Source organism: Triticum dicoccoides, chromosome 3A (genome assembly GCF_002162155.2).
Source record: "Triticum dicoccoides isolate Atlit2015 ecotype Zavitan chromosome 3A, WEW_v2.0, whole genome shotgun sequence".
NCBI classification, from domain to species: domain Eukaryota; kingdom Viridiplantae; phylum Streptophyta; class Magnoliopsida; order Poales; family Poaceae; genus Triticum; species Triticum dicoccoides.
In genome coordinates this window covers 752,915,699-752,930,333 of record NC_041384.1, presented here as the reverse complement: position 1 = coordinate 752,930,333, position 14,635 = coordinate 752,915,699, and the positions used below count along the sequence as shown (strand labels likewise).

Below are 14,635 nucleotides of genomic sequence, written 5' to 3'. Positions count from 1 at the left end.
CATTGTGTCATGGCCCCTGACACCGCACCGCGCGCGGAAGCTCGCCACCCAGGGCGTGTCAACGCTGTTGATGAGTACACGCGTGCTCCATGGAGGCAGCCACCCCGCCCTCTCCTCTCCAACCCGAGGGCACTTCCAATTTTCAGGTCCAAGTTTTTCTTTTTGCGAGTTTTTCAGGTCCAAGTTGGAGCAGGCAGCAGAAAACTTAGATGCTTGTATGTATGTATGTATGTATGTATGTATGTATGTATGTATCCCAAGATTGAGTTCAAGTTTATTTCCTGCAAAGCAATCTCAGGCATCGGGTCCTTTTCAGTTAATTTCCATCCTGTTATTTGATTGAGTTCAGAATTTTTTACCCGGGCTGTGCTCCTTGGTTGCAGCCCGAGCAAACGACGACGGTGGGGAACCAAACGTTGGCACCCCGCATCAGCTTTGCGCTCAAGTCTTTTTTGCACTCAAGATGTCACACACCATCAGCTTTGCACTCAAGATTCTTTCTTACATACTTCAGATGTGTGACCCTTTTCCACACTGGAACACTGCCCGCACAAGGTACCGGACCCACCAGGTTCTTGGAAATTTTACAAAATAATCATTGCAAACATCAGTCATGTACATTTTTTTGGAAAAGGAGGACGTACCTCGGGCCTCTGCATCTTTTTCAACAAAGGGTGGATTTTATTAGCTCATAATGGAGCATCAAGAGGATACAAACACAATGAGCACACACCCGGCCTCTGCATAACTAAGATGCACACAGCCAACACCAACGCACACAAAAAAACGCCAGCAAATACCAAAGTCATATAAAACCAAAGCTATCCGCAGACGATGAAAAAAAATCCTAAAGCAATCAGATCTGCAAGTAGCAAGCTATAGCAAGGACCATATCCGCACCAACCATTTAATAACACCACACGGACGATGAAGTTCTTCAACAGCAATGCCTTTAAGAAGGAAGCAACGCTCAAGCGTCACTGTCACCGGCTCCAATCACCAAAGGGAAGAATCTAGGTTTTCACCCTGAAGAATCAGTCCGAGCAAAACCAAGCAATGCCTTCAACAAGGTAACGACATAATATCGCCATTGCAAGGTATAACCAACTCGGGTCAGACCTAGGCTTTCACCCCGGAGCTCAAGACCGGAAAGCTCGAGTAGCATGGCCATCGACGTCACACATATGTTGTCGCCACCACTTTTCCGCGATCCCAGCAACAAAATGCGATATGCACCAACGCCACTGCACCACCATCCCTTTGCGTCAAGCCGTCTTCCATAGTTTGCATCTCACCATCGAAGTAAACCACTAGATCTAAAGGGAGAAACCCTCACAAAGACCTTTTGATGGCCACCACAATCTCGTCGGAGAGAGCCCTGCACAGGTCTTCAGCCCAGGAGCCAACATGGCCGAAACCGGGACAAAAAAAACATATCATCATCACCATAGCTCCTGGTCAGACAGTGTCGTCACTAGCTGTGTGGCGTCCACCGCGCGAAGAGCACCGCAGCAGGCTGGATCGACGCATTAGTTAACCACCACCACAATGAGGATTGCCATCAGGAAACTGCACCGCCATCTAGAAACCGTCCCGCAGCAGGCCCGTCCGGACCAGCCACAGTCGACCCCAAGATCCGTCCATGGCGCTACCCACGCAGCCACCATGTCCGTTGTGCTGCAGAAGAGACCCGGGGCCGCTGCCCCGAAACCCGCACTCCGCCGTGAGCAAGCCCAATAGCCAAAGCCCCGCCGAGCCATAGCCCACACATGCCCAGATCGTGCTTTGGTCGCTGTCGATCTGAGATGCTGCGCGGCCGCGGCACCGGCCACCGCCATGGACGCCACGCACCCATCAAGAGGGTCGGGCCTCTGCATCTAGGTGATGCATGCAACAATCTTATTAATTATTCACAAAGCCATTACAAGGTAATACATCAGTAAGCATGAAACCACCATCTTGGCAGCACCGGTCACTACTTCCATCCCCGTGATGAAGGGGTACCGAATGTCCGAGCCTAATACCAAACACACATCGCAGCAACACCTAACACCTAATGTCGGATGCTCATCCAAGCCACAATACCTGGTCTGGGTAACACACCTATTCGGCGCACTTTCAGTGGGCACCACATGCGCATACTGCAATGGTCGTCACCGCCGTCTTCCACCGATCCATCTTCAGAGCAAGTACATGCATCGACCTTGCTAGGCCAGCCGTCAACGCTGCCACGACGCCAAACAGGCCCACTGCCCTGCGCTTGTTCATCCAGCCGCATCTGTTGTCGAGATCCAACTGCACCATGCCGCCAATACTCGTCATCATAGACGCGGTAGATACAACGCCACTCCTCCTACCAACCTTCACACGGTCACTGCTGCTGGAGCTACGCGGAGCCCACCGCCCATAGCATCTCTCGCCCGACCATCTGATCCTCCCAAGACGGCGCCTCCATGGAGGTTACGACGCGCAGGATGCCGCCGTCGCCCAGTTCAGACTGAATTTTGGACTTTCGTCTGGGGGGTTCGGATGTGGATAGGAGGGACCTCGGCTTCGCCTCCAGGGAGGGTAACGGGGTCGAGGGACGCCGCCGATACTGGGTCGGACCAGCCGACCAAAGTTTACTCCGGTCCCCAACCTATACCAAAAAACCTCCGTCTGTTCCGGATCCGGCAGCGAGCCACGAACCGAGACCAGCAGAGATGCAAGTGCCATGGGGCTCAACCCACCAGGAAGGAGGATCAAGAAGAACAGCCGCCGTAGATCTCCAGGCGCCGGATCCAACGATCCGACGAGGCTAGCGGCGAAGACCACCACCCTGCGGCGCCCGACATCATCCAAGCGCCAGATCCAGATGGATCCGGTTTGAACATTGCGGCGCCCGCGACCACTCGATCTGAAGACCACACAGCCACCACCTCGCCAAGAACTCGCATCTAAGCCGCAGCCGCCGCACCACGCCGCCGGCGTCGTGAAGATGCTCGCCCGCCGCACCGCCGGACCCGCGCTAGCCCGACGCCACTTTGTGATCTGACCGTCTCGTGCCGCCCGAGATGCTCGAAGGGGGAGAAGCCCCGCCGCCACCCTGCCAGCCAGGCTTGGCGTCAGTGCAGACGGTGGCGAGGAGCGGAGGGAGGCGGCCGGGGTCGAGAAACGGCGGCTAGGGTTTCCCCCTGGTCACCCACGGGGGCGACACGAGGGGGTCAAGGGGAAAAAGGCTGCACTGACTTGGGGAAGTGTTCATCAGTCATGTACATGATCCTTTGTCTCTAGTTTATCTCCAGCAATGATTATGTTTACCCTCTGGCCTGTGCTTTTGGTTGCAGCTTGAGGAAGCAACAGCTAAATTGGAGAGTTCAGTTAGCTTAACTAAGATTTGTGTTACTCCTCTAAAAAATGTGTTACTGCCTTTGCTAGCTTCTGAATCCATAAATTCATCTCCAGTGGATAGAGGTTTTTACGTCGTGATTTCCTTAGTTGTATTGTGCATGATTCTGTTTCTGTAATTTATTCCCAGCAGTTACACTTTTTACTCTGTGCTCTCCGCTGGTTAAATGGGCGCATCAGTAACTGTCTCCACCAGGTGGGGACTGAAGATTGCTAACCGGCTTCCATTGTTGACGAGCAAGGTGGCACTCCCAACAGGTTGCATGGTACGACTCCGCATTCTTAGTTTCTTACTGCTGCTGGTGGCTTTCTTGTGTGGTTCCCCATTTTCATGCTGTAAATTGTGTGCCCATCTGTTCCCTCTCTATGTTTTCCATGAGCTTTGATTCATCTATATGTTGGTAATGCCTTTCTTGCATAGAGCAAACCTTTGGAAACAGAGAAAATCCACAAGCCAAATGTGTAACGTGGTTTATCAGGAGCAGACTTTAGAGTTTAGACTAGCCCCTTTAATGGACCGACTTGCTGAGGTCTTCCTGCGGCACCGCGCACTAGGTCACAGTCATGGTCATCTCCTTCACATTGTATGAAGTACACCAGTGCCACATCCAGGTACACATCCACATGGGTATGAGGGTCCTTATCATCATCTGGAACAGACTTGCACTATCACATTCAGTTTCTGTAGTTTATCTCCAGCGACTAGAATGTTTACTCTGCGCTCCCGGTTGGAGCTTAAGCAAACACCAACTAAAACTGGGGAAGGAGTTCAGTTACTGTTACGTAGCTAAGTTAGCTATCTATAAATTGGTGCTACTGGTTTTCTTGCTTCTATACCTATAAATTCGTCGCCAACGGTTAGATTTTTTAAAAAAACTGTGGTTCCCTTGGCCGCAGGTCACCTAGCTCGGTTGGAAGCCATATGAGTTAGGTTGCCACCACTAGGTGGGGACTGAAGATTGCCAGCCGGCCTCCGTTGTTGACGAGCAGGATAACAATCACAACAGGTTGAATGGTACGATCCCCCGCGTTCTCCTGATGCCCTGTCCTACCTACTGCTGGTGAGTTTCTTGTGTGGTTCCCCATTTTCATGCTGTAATTTTGCGTGCTCGTCTGTTTCCTCTCACCTTTGGAAACCCACAAAATCCACAAGGGAAATGTGTAACGTGGTTTTGTTAGGAATAGACAGAGACTGGCCCTGGACTGACTTACTGAGGTCTTCCTGCGGCATGGAGTATGAGGTCATGGAGTACACATCCACACGAATCCTGTTCCAGTCATCCTTGGGTCAACTCTAAGTTCGTAACCATTGGTATATATATGTGGTAAGGAAGGCAGTCATGAAAGTGGTACCTACAACTACAAGAGAGGGCACGGCTGCCTAACCTGAATTTCTATAGTGCAAGGTGTTGTGTACAACTCTAGATCGATCATGGGCATCTTGCCGATGTTGTTCCCTATGTTGGTACTCGGGTCACTAGGAAAGCCAACAGCTCTGGCATCCGGAGTTGTAACAGGCCAGCAGAGCCCTGAGGGGAACTGGGCGCAACCATCCCGTGCCGGTGCCACGCTCGATGGTTGCCCGACAAGCTGCGGCAGTGTGAGCTTCGGCTATCCCTTCGGCATCGGATCCAGGTGCTCCCGTGGACCTGACTTCAACCTCACTTGCAACGACACCACTCAGCCCCCCAGACTCTTTTTGCGCGATGGCACCACCGAGGTGATCAAATTCGGCAAACCTCCTTTTAGTTCATATGTTATCTCTGCCTCCTTCTCGCATACCATTCCCATGAAATCTGATTCCAGTGCCTACAACTTTTCTTTAAAACCACCTGGGAGGTCCTTCTCTCTTGCGTCCACTGTTCTAAACATTATAGGCTGTGACCTTGAGGTATACTCTGTCGGAGACGATGCCACCACGTTGGCATGCAACACTGCTTGTTTGGATCCAAGAACCCCAGAGATGGTGGCCATGCATAATTGTACAAATACCTCCGGATGCTGTCGAGTTCATGCGGACTACTACGGCAATTTTGAGTTCCAATTTGTCCACAACCACAGCAAAAACAACATTGATGCACGCTCTAACCAGACCTCCCAACTGTGGGATAGAATCAGCATAACTAGTGATGGGCCGAGTGGCTTTCTGCTATTTTGGCAGATAGTTGACCAATCCAGTTGCCCTGTTGCCAAGAAAAACACGACACACTATGCATGTATCGGTGAGTATGCCGACTGCATTGAGCCCGATGTCTGTGATGACAATGGTGATGAGTGCATTGACACCCATGGCTACAGCTGCATGTGTAGGACTGGCTATTCAGGAAACCCCTATGTTCCACATGGCTGCTGGAAGAATGATGGCGAAGGTAACTTGTTTTTTTTTCTAATTAGGTGACCAAACCTACAGCTGTTCTTAGTTGGACATTAATACATGCTAAATTCTCACTGATCAAATTAGGGTATGATCCAATTCCGACCAGAGCTGACTGCACCCGTTGGTGTGGTAACACTAGTGTGCCATTCCCATTCGGCTTAGAAGAGGGTTGCTTTGCAAGGGAACTGTTCCACTTCAACTGCACAAATATGACATTATCAGCTGCCCACATGTCGGGGAATGGCAGGCCAGGTCGTCGGCATAGATATTGATGAAGGGACCATTAACATCACCAATCCCTACCAACAAGGGAGCTCCATCATCTCTGATAATGTCCTTTTTAATATTCCTTCTGATTCGTTGTCCTCTTTGCAATGGGTTGCTGCTGATTTAAGTTGTGCAGAGGCCCAACAGAATAGGTCTGGATATGCTTGCGTTAGTATCAACAGCAAATGTGTGGATGTTAAAGGGGACGTTGTTGTTGATAGAGTCTATGCTGGTTATCGTTGCAAATGCTTAGATGGCTTTGCAGGAAATCCATACATCAAAGGTGGTTGTACGGGTACTCTCTCTCTCTCTCTCTCTCTCTCTCTCTCTCTCTCTCTCTCTCTCTCTCTCTCTCTCTCTCTCTCTATCTCTCTCTCTCTCTCTGTGTGCGCGCGCAGAGAAATTTACTGCTAGCTATATCTAAACTCTCTACAAAAAGTTGTACATACATAATTGGCTCATGTAAGTATTAGACAGACATTGCATTTTTTGCTACTTGTAATTTGTCTTATCCTTCTTTTAGGTTTCATTTTATTGGCTCATGCACTATTTCACATTTATTGAATGATGCACAGTGCTCCATGCTATATATTACATTTATTGAATGATGTATTGTGTTCCATGCTATATATTTTGTCGATGCATCTTATCAAAATTTTGTTAATTTGGATATTTCAGAAATCAATAGGAAAAAACCGCAGACTATATTGTTAGGTAAGAATGTGACTATATTTTTGTTATATACATGATAGACAATGTGTAATAAAAACTAAAAAGGGTCTAATGCCTGCAGGTATAGCTGCTGGGCTATCATGTGGTTTCAGTGTTCTACTTGTGAGCTTCAGTGTAGTACTTGTCACTCTTAGGTGGAAAACGAATGTTCAGAAGCAAATACGGAAGAAAAATTTCCGAAAAAACCAAGGGCTTCTTCTAGAAACATTGGTATCATCTGATGAAACTGCAAACGAGAATACAAAGATTTTCTCGTTAGAAGAGCTAGAGAAGGCAACAAACAACTTTGATCCTACACGTATCATCGGACGTGGGGGCCATGGCATGGTTTACAAAGGCATATTGTCTGATCAACGTGTCGTTGCAGTAAAAAAGTCTAAGGTCATTGAGCAGTCTGAGATCAGTCAATTCATCAATGAGGTTGCAGTCCTCACCCAGATAAATCACAAAAATATTGTGAAGCTCCTTGGATGTTGTCTGGAAACAGAGGTTCCACTGCTGGTGTATGATTGTGTACCTAGTGGCTCACTGTCTGAAGTTCTTCATGCAGATGCAAGTAATCTTTCTTTGTCTTGGGGTGATTACTTAAGGATTGCCCTGGAAACAGCAGGAGCTCTGTCTTATCTTCACTGTTCAGCTTCAATATCAATCTTCCATCGCGATGTGAAATCCTCAAATATACTCTTGGATGTGAACTACACCGCAGAAGTTTCAGATTTTGGTGCGTCCAGATTGGTTCCGATTGATTAAACACACATTGTCACGAATGTGCAAGGTACATTTGGAGTAAATAGCATAAAACTACTACTTTACAGGCTAGGGTTCTAAAAAACTACCGGTTTTAAATTTTTCTTAGATAACTACCAAGTCAGAGGCGACTGTTTCAAAAAGCTCAAATTGCCGAGCGCTTATCTATTGACTGTGATTATGACAGGTCGGACCCGCACCTAAACGAAGCTCTAGTTTGACCGTTAGTTTGACCGTTAACTGACATGTGGGGCCCGCATATCAGTGTATCTTATCATCTAGTCAATCTTCTTCTCCTCCCTCTGCCTCCCTTCTTCTCCTCCACTCCAGAGCTCGCAGCCCACCATGGGGAGAACCGCCATGGCCGCCGCCCTATGCCACGTCGCCCCCCTCCGCGGTTGCTGCTGGTAGGAGCTCGCCGGAGCTCCTGGTGACAGGGAGCTCGCGCGCCTGAGCGACCTCATCCGCGGCGAGGGTCGTTGCCGCGCGCGCCGCTGTGAGGCTTCGGCTCAGGTCGCCACATCGCCGCGCGCCATGGGGAGCCGCCTAGGGCGCCCGCCGGCCATGGGGCTCTGGCTCGGGTCACCGCACTGTCACACGCCATCGGGAACCGCCTGGGGCGCCGCTTGCCGTGGGTCTCTGCTCGGGTCCCGCGCTGCCGCCCGACATGGGGAGCCACCTGGGGGTCGCCGCCTGCCATGGGGCCTCCAGAGCTCGCCGCCCGCCATGGGGAGCCAGCGTCCTTGCCAAGCGTAGAGGCGGCCACTGGCCCAACGGCGTCGTCCAGCATGGGTCGGCTGCGGGCATAGAGAAGCAGGTAAGGCGGAGGAGCAGCCGGTGTTGAGCTCCGGTGATCACCGGTGGCGGGCGGCGGGCGGCTCGCCGGCCAGAGGAGGCTGCATCGCGAGGTCCGGGCAGACCTGCGCCAATGGCTGCCGTGATGTGGCATGGACCTGATTGCTTTTTTTACAAACTTACAGGGACCTGATTGCTTTTTTAAATTTGTGTGCAGGCCCACGCTTAACGGTCAAACAAATGGTCAAACAATCAGAGCTCTTACACATGGGGCCCAACTGTCATAATCACGATTAATCATAAAGCACTCCATGATTAGGGTTTTTTGAAACAGCCGACCTCTGACTTGGTAGTTATTTGAGAAAAATTTAAAACCGGTAGTTTTTTGAAACCCTAGCCTGTAAAGTAGTAGTTTTATGCTATTTACTCAGTACATTTGGGTACTTGGATCCAGAGTATTTCCATACCAGGCAGCTGAACGGGAAGAGTGACGTGTACCAGAGTTTTGGATTTCGGCCGGAAAAAACGAAATTTCAGTGAAATGCGCTCATTTAGTTCAGGCCCGGTACATGTGCTTGTCGGGCAAAACTCCCGGCCCAATTTGAACTTTTGGCTCGACCCAACCATCGGCCCAGCCTGGATAACTCTCCCAGTCTCTACTCGTAATGGAGCAGTTGGTGAATAGTCCACGCGGTTTATTTTTGTCATCCTCCCACCTCCGGTTTTTTTCGTCATCCTCCCACCCCACCCCATCCCACGCAGCCACCCAAAAAACCCGCGCCCAACAAAAAAAACTTCATCGACCCCATCCTTCGTTACCAACTCCTCTCGATCCCATCGTTCGTTGCTGCCGCCGTTAGAGGGGAGACGTCGCCGCCGCGTCTCTCGATCCCATCGAACCCATCTATTGTTGTCGCCGCCGTCCGAGGGGGAGACGACGCCGCCGCCGTCCGAGGGGGAGACGCCGCCGCCGCCGTCCGAGGGGGAGACGCCGCCGCCGCCGTCCGAGGGGGAGATGCCGCCGCCACCTCTGCCACCGCCGATCCGAGATGATCCGCCACCGCCGAGGACCGAGTGGAGCGGCCGCCTCCACGTCGCCGCCGCCGGCGCTGGCCAGGCTCCCCTCCCATGGGCGTGCCGGGTCGCCGCTCCTCGAGGCCAGTTCCCCTCGCTGCTGCAGGGTTTGTGATCCCTTGGGGATGAGGGGATCCTGCCGGTGCTGGAGGCGTCCGCAATGGTGCGGACTCAGGACCGAGCGGCGGGGCACGTCACGCGTTCTGGTTGAGAGATTGGCCGGGCTGGCATGGGAACTGAACTGCACTACCGGACTCGCGGTCTATGCCTACGGCCACGGGCCGTCGGCATAGGCCCCTAAGCCATCGGCATAGATCTATGCCTACGGTTGCCGTCGGCATAGGCCCGTCGGCATAGATGTCGTCAGCGTAGTCTTGTCAGACCGTCGGCATAGTATAGCCGTCGGCATAGGGGCCTATGCCGACGGCCTGACGTCAGCCGTCGGCATAGTATAGCCGTCGGCAGTGTTTTTCGTCTGACGGCAACGGACGGCGCCGTCAAAAGCGCTGACGAATCACACAATGCCACGTCGCAGAGCTATGCCGACGGCAATGCCGTCAGCATACCTCTGCCACGTGGCAACCCCTGGTACTCCTGGTGGCAGGGCTATGCCTACAGCAAAGCCGTAGGCATAGATGAATCTATGCCGACGGCTTTGCCATAGGCATATCTAGGCCATGTGTCATCTCCTGGTTCCTCCTGGCAGCAGGGCTATGCCTACGGCAAAGCCGTCGGCATAGATTTTCAGCTATGCCTACGGCTTTGCTGTAGGCATAAAAAGTCTATATTCATAATAAATAAGACAAGTGATATTGCAAAAACTGAATAAAAGAAACTATATTCATAATAAATGAAACATTGCAATTATTTGGCCTGAATAATAAACAATAGACTTTATTAATATGAATGTCAACTACAAGCTTTCAGGAATTACACTTAGAGGAAAAGGAAATAAAAGAAGAAAGGAAAAGTCCTAAACTAAACCTATACTAAACTATCTACTTCATCTTCTGCTTCTTTCTTCTAGTTCATCAACCTGCAAAACAAGAAACAACAAATAGGAAAAACTTGATTAAGGTTAAAATGTAGCATTCCCCTTATGGAAATGCCTTTGCTGTAGGAGCTAGCACTTAGGAGTTTGGAAACATTAGTCAAACCCCAATCAGATTAAGTTGATAAAAGAAACATTAGAAGAGAGCCAACACTGCATAAATGGAGCCAATGGAACAGTAACCAGCAAGGCCAAAAGGAATAGGTTCAATTGGCAGTAAAGAATAACCCAATAGAGAAGTAAAGCCAGCAAAGTATAGATCAAAGCTAAACCCAAATATCAACTCAAATTAGCACTAACTCCATGATTAGGGGATCCCTCGATTAAGCTTGGGTTAGTTTTCAGATGAAATCCAACTAACCCACTACTAACCAACTAACCCAGAGGTAGGGTTTGAAGTAGGGATTGTCCTCAGGCAACCTAGTAGTGCTAGGACTATTGCATCATTGGATCAAGTAGTGCAGCATCTGCTGTTAAGTAATGGTGAGAGCCTCAGGACACCATCATTGGCATGGCAAGATTAAGGAGCACCTGTTCTTATCAGTGAGAGTATGAGAGAGAGAAAGAAAGTGAAGAGACCAGTGTAGCATCTGTTCAAATCAGATTTAAGAGAGGGAATTGGCAAGGAAAGATACAGTCCATAACCTGCAAGAATAAATAGGCCATTGATAGCACATTTACTAAACATCTGCCGTAAGCAGAAGTGCAGAACACATACACCCACTTACACATGGGTACTATTCTGTATATAGGTACACAAGCACAACACATGGACCTGGTATAGATAGGAGTATAAGCATGCATCAAAATCATCTGAAACATCTGAAATAGCTAAAGCAAAGAAAGAGTTAACACTACATGCAACCATGAGGACTATATCATGTACAATATACAACTAAACCACCAGTAGATGATGTACTAAACCATACAAGAAATACCAATACATGGTATTTAGATAAAGACTAGTATATATCAAACACACATACCAGCTTGAAAGACAAACTATAATTTTATACCACTACAGGAGCAAATCATGAACAACACAGAGTAATTGCAGTAAAGAGATGAATCAGTATATGTTGATCAATAAGAAAGTTACAGCTATATACAAATGAAGGACTATATCCTTTATAAGATAACAAAGAAACAGTAGCACTTGTACATATGAATAAATAGAACCAGCAGCCAACTAATAAAGAAACTAGCATGTGCTATAGCACAGGAACAATAACATCTATAAGACCAAGATAATTGCAGTGATAGACCAACAGTAGCATAGAATTTCTTGTAATCAGTCCATAGACATGAACTAGAACTAGAATATGAACATGTAAAGCAGCAGGAGCATAAGTAGACCAAAGTCCACATTGCCAAATCCATAAAGATAGCACAATAATCAATTGAGCTAATAATAGGTGAGCCAACCTTCACCAAGCACTAACAGGACACGTGGAGCAGCATCAAATCGACCATGACATGCCCGAAGAGAGTAGTACGAGCAGGGGAGCAGAGGGATTGAGGAGCTTACGATAAGCAACGCCACCACCATGGTTGCGGTGTGGCCAAATCACCGCCATCGCACGGTGGCAGGCGATAAGGTAGTCGACGCTGACGGATCTGGGGCAGTAGCACCACAGGCAAAACCCAGGAGGCGCTGGTGCACAAGGAGGCACGAGAGGTGGCGCAGGCGACTAGATCCACGAGCAAGAGCACGCCGACGACAAACCTCTCCCCACCACTGAAACCCTAGAGAGGGAGAACCGATGGGGGCGACCACGGGCGGCAGGGAGAAGCGAATCGAATGAGTGGAGGAGGTAGAGCGGCTCAACGGGGAGCCCTGGGTAGCTAGCTCAGCGACAGAGCTCGCCGGAGTAGGCTGGAATCGGCCGGCAACCGAGGCGGCGATGTGAGGCGACAAAAGAGAGAAGGGGATCGAGAGATAGGGGCTCGGGATCGAGAGATAGGGGCTCGGGATCGAGAGAGAGGGGCTTGGATCGAGAGAGAGAGAGGGGCTCGGGAGCTCGCCGGTGCCTGACCCGCCGCCCGCTGGCCTCGCCGTCGCCGGAGGTGAGGTGGCGGCCGAAACCCTAGCTAGCACGGGGGACGATGGAGGGCGGGAGCGCTGATTCTGGACGGAGGGGAAGGAGGCGTGGAGCCTGGGGAGCTCGGGGGAGTGCTTCCCGTCGCCGGAGCTCACCGGGATAGGCCGGCGTGGGTGGTGGCGGCGGCGAGGGAGAGGGGTTCGTGGGGGAGAGAGGAGCGAGGAGCGAGGTCGCGAGACAGAGAGGGAGGAGGCGTTCGGTGGAGTTGGGTGGGCTCTATCTCGTGGGCTCTTTTTTGTCCTTTTCTCTAGATGGATGGATGGTTGGCTGGATGGATGTGGGGTGGAGAGCTAGATGGATGGATATGCGCCACGTCATCGATCCGTGGCACAAACGTTTCCACCAATAGGAATCAAGCTCATGCAATTGTGTTCTCCCTTTTGTTTTTCTTCTAAATTTTTTTACTCTCTTGGACCGCTGAAGGAGGGCAAGTGCTAACCGCGTCCACGCCGGTGAAGGGTCTAGCGTCCTCTAGCCTCGCCGCCATCGGAGCAGCGCTAGAGGTGGAGGCCATCGAAATCCTAGCCACGAGGTAGGGTTGTGGGTGGACGGAAGGAGCGGATCCTGACGCATGGATGGACGCGGCAGGACGAGGTCCGGCGGACCCGGCTGCCGGCGATCTGTGAGGGGAGAGGAGGATCACAGCGGCATGCCGGATCCAGCCACTTGTAAACTGCACCATCTTCGAGTTAGTATCTGGCTAACGTGTCCGGTTTATGAAGGAAGTGTGTTGCCCGTTGCTCCGTTGACCTCGAAACTTCTCGTGCTCTCAAAGGGGGGCATTTCATGACACGTTCCCGGGCATGGCATTTTTTGGGACCGCCTGGAATATTTGAGACATTTACTGCATCTGTAGGGCTTCAATGTGGAAAAATGCAAATCTGCACGGCGGCCACCTGAAATGATGTCAATAAGTGGTTTGTAAATCATATATGATGTCTTTGCAGTATGCGTAGGCCTAGTGCAACGAAAGGAGGAGGAGCCATACCACTGGGGGGCGAATGTACCTCGGCGGCATGTCGGATCTAGCCGTAAAAATCCACGGAAAATCATACGATGCCGGAAATCCTCGGGACCTGGCACGGTGTCGTCATATGGCCCTTGTAAGGTGTGGTAAAAATTTGAGCATGTTTCGCAGAAGTCTGACCGGCGGCCACTTGTAAACCGCACCATCTTTGGGTTAGTATCTTGCTATAGAGAGATAATGTTTCGGTTTGTGAAGGAACTGCGCTGCCCGTTGCTCCGTTGACCTCGAAAATTTTCATGCTCTCAAAGGGGGCCATTTCATGAAACGTGCCAGGACATGGCATTTTTCGGGCACGCCTGGAATATTTGAGACATTTATTGCATCCGTAGGGTTTCAATGCGGGAAATCACATATCTGCACAGCGGCCACCTGAAATGATGTCCAAAAGTGGTTTGCAAAATCATATATGATGTCTTTGCAGTATGCATCGGCCTAGTGCAACCAAAGGAGGAGCAACCCCACCACAGGGAGGGGCGAATGTACCTCGACGAGATGTCAGATCTAGCCGTAAAAATCCACGAAAAATCATACGATGTCGGAAATCCTCGGGACCTGGCACGGTGTCGTCATATGGCCCTTGTAAGGTGTGGTAAAATTTGAGCGCGTTTCGCAGAAGTCTGACCGGCGGCCACTTGTAAACTGCACCATCTTCGAGTTAGTATCTTGCTATAGAGAGAGAATGTTTCGGTTTGTGAAGGAACTGCGCTGCCTGTTGCTCTGTTGACCTCAAAAATTCTCATGCTCTCAAAGGGGGCCCCCGACCACACTCGTAGACATGCAAAGAACAATCCATGGTGGGGGATTTTTTCACATACTCCCGCATCTTACAAAAATATAAGAAATTGCCACACATATTATATCATATGTGTCTGCACTGTGTAAAAATCTCATGAATTGATTACGCTTCAAGTGTTCAGGAATATTCATGCAACGCCAAAACCGCAGAAGGATTACTTCGATTGCATCGCCGTTCATGAGGGCAAACCTCACACCGGAGCCGCGTATTGCCTCTTTAGACATGGCACCACATCTTTCGACATGTATGAGGACTCGGCGCGATGCTCTGGTGGCATTGT

General features: G+C 50.3%; 1 pseudogene; it reads left to right on the top strand.

The window, feature by feature from the left end:
* Positions 1-4,819: 4,819 nt before the first annotated feature.
* The window catches only part of LOC119273665, a 17,094-nt pseudogene continuing 7,278 nt past the window's right edge, over positions 4,820-14,635 (top strand).